Below are 2778 nucleotides of genomic sequence, written 5' to 3'. Positions count from 1 at the left end.
AATAAGTTTTGATTCACATTACTTGGTAATTATTTAAAAACAATGATGCTATTCGGACAAAATACTTGCAACCAATCAACTATAGTCAAACTCAGCCTTTTAGTCCGCTAAGGCGTTGGCCTTTGTTTACCCTGGATTTTTCGTTGCACGTGCTGCCAATGTCTCCCAGGTTTTCTCTCTCTCTCTCTCTCTCTCTCTCTCCTCTCTCTCTCTCTCTCGTGACTTTGTAGAGTATAGGATTTCATTTCTTTCGTAAAATTCCACTACAGTTCTTCTCAGGACACACTTACCAAGTCATCAAAATTGTAACTGTTGTAGGCTGAGTTTTGTGGGTGAATGGAAGATAGGTTTCTTGTGTTCAGCCTCTGACCACCATTCTTGATTTGCTTTGGAGCAAATCCTTCTAACTGTCCTTTCGCTTACTTTGGTGGCTTTGGCTGTCCGAGCAAGGGCTTGAGTGGTTGGTAACAAAGGTGCGCCTGCGTTGGCCTTTTCATAAAAAAAAACCGATTGACATTGTAGATTATTTCCAAGCCGCTTGACTGTGCAGGCGGGGGCAGCGAAGTAGATGTTTACATGGTGGGTTAGTGACACGAATGACCTTGTCTGGCTGAGGTGGCAATGGAAGACTGACCCAGCACAGCTGGTGTTGTCAAATCTCAGGGAAAACATTTTTAATAATTTTAATTTCCCAGCAAAACTTAGTCATTCTTAAACATATGGAGTTTATTATAAAACAGAGTAATTACCTTATATTTAGTTAGTATAAAAATATCAAGAGACATTTCGTCATCACTGTTTAGAGAATTGTGGCATTTGTACGGAAATTCTCGGCTTAACGCGGCCACCGCCTTAGTGGCCAAAAAGGCTGAGTTTGACTATAGCAGGAAACTTTTCCGAGCTAAAAGGGCACCCCTGAGTGAGTGCAAATGCGCCTCGGTAAAAAAACCGAGTTTAGTGTAGTTTGTTTTAAAAGCCTATCCACTCATATTAAAGTTACAGAAAATTCCCTCTTAAGAAACCGCCAGTCATGCAACTGCAACACTAAATTTCACAAGTAATATGGTCACTACTTCTAACACAACTCTCTTGTCACCTCTGATTAAGCAAAATAATTTTACTTTCCCATGCTCTCATCTTGCACCCTACCAAGCAGGTCAACGTGAATTAACCCTAAAGGGACAGATTGAGCCTCAGTGTGAAGTGAAACAGGTTTGGGGAGGTGGACGGATTGAGCTTCAGTGTGAAGCAGAATTACGCACCGTTAAGGTAATAATGATTCAAAACAAAGGTGCCAATACTTCTATATGCTATAAATTCACTAATGGCAACTTTTATACAGACGTGAGAGTTAGGCCAGTATCAGTAATGCTTGTTACTTCAAGGGAAAGTACTGCATCTCTCTCTCACGAGTCTTTTGTAAATTTGTTTGTAAATATACGAAGGTTGCTGTTGTTTTTGTTTTGTCTTTTACGATAGTATGTCGGTTGTAAATGTAATTTTACATAGAAAATTGCAAAGAAATATTAGAAAAAGCATGTAAAAAAAAAAAGTTACTGAATCTTCCTTCTTGCAAATTTACATGAATATTTTTCAACAAATATGCCAAAAATTTATTACTGCTTTTACTTCTTATCTGTTTTGATATTGTGTGAACAGTAATAATAATTTTACAATATACAATAAATTTATTTATTAGAAAAAACATATACAAGTTGGTAAAATTTACGATTGTCATGTAAATGAGGCCCCACAAGGGGTTGTAAATAGTCATTTTCAACTTCTCGTGGAAGGCAGGGAAAATGTACTATCGCCAGCATAAGTTCGTAACCACCCAAGTCTTGGCTCGGGCAAATTTTTTCTGGTAACATTGGAACTCCTCGTCAACCCCTATCGCTTACCTTGCGTCTCCCACTTCACTTTCCTCCCTATTCCTTAGTTATTTACGGTCTCTAGACCTTGATAAAGCATTTGTGAATACTGTAGTTTATCCATCAATTTAATGAAATGATATTTAATAATAAAATAAGGTTTGTTCATACTTACCTGGCAGATATATATATATAGCTGTATTTCTCCGAAATCCGACAGAATTTCAAAACTCATGGCACACGCAGTGTGGCCAGGTGGTTGATACTCATTCCGCCGCTGGGAGGCGGGAATCGTAACCATTCCCATTTTCTATTCAGATTTTCTAGTGCCACTGTCTCAAGAGGGGAGGCGGGAGGGACTAAAATATATATCTGCCAGGTAGTATGAACAAACCTTATTTTATTATTAAAATATCATTTTGTTCATGACACTACCTGCCAGATATATATATAGGCAGAATCCCACCGTAGGAGGTGGGAAGAGACAGAATAGGATTTTAGGAAACAAATAAATGCATGAATAATGACGCTTGGTTCCTTACCTGTTAGCATAGCTGACTTGAGGTTATCTGTCACCCAAGCCTGCTTCTGCTTATCCAGAGTCTCCAGCAGGTAGGGACCTATAAAGCTGGAGAGATCCAGATGACCTGTCCAAGGGGCGTGACCACAATAGGACTAGATCATGTTACCATGCAGAGAGGGAGAAGGAGCGACGACCAACCACCTGACCGCCCTATCTAAGGTAAAAACCTAGCATAGGCTAAAAATTGGGGCGTCCACCTCAATGGCCACCCAACAACCAGAAATAAAACAACAACAAGATTAAAAATACTACCTAACCCCTAAAGGATAGGATGAGTATTGCCTTCTTCTCCCAACATTGTGTCTCTGGAAACGCGTACAGTCC

The sequence above is a fragment of the Macrobrachium rosenbergii genome, chromosome 2, assembly GCF_040412425.1.
Source record: "Macrobrachium rosenbergii isolate ZJJX-2024 chromosome 2, ASM4041242v1, whole genome shotgun sequence".
NCBI classification, from domain to species: domain Eukaryota; kingdom Metazoa; phylum Arthropoda; class Malacostraca; order Decapoda; family Palaemonidae; genus Macrobrachium; species Macrobrachium rosenbergii.
Note: the sequence above shows the minus strand (reverse complement) of the source record.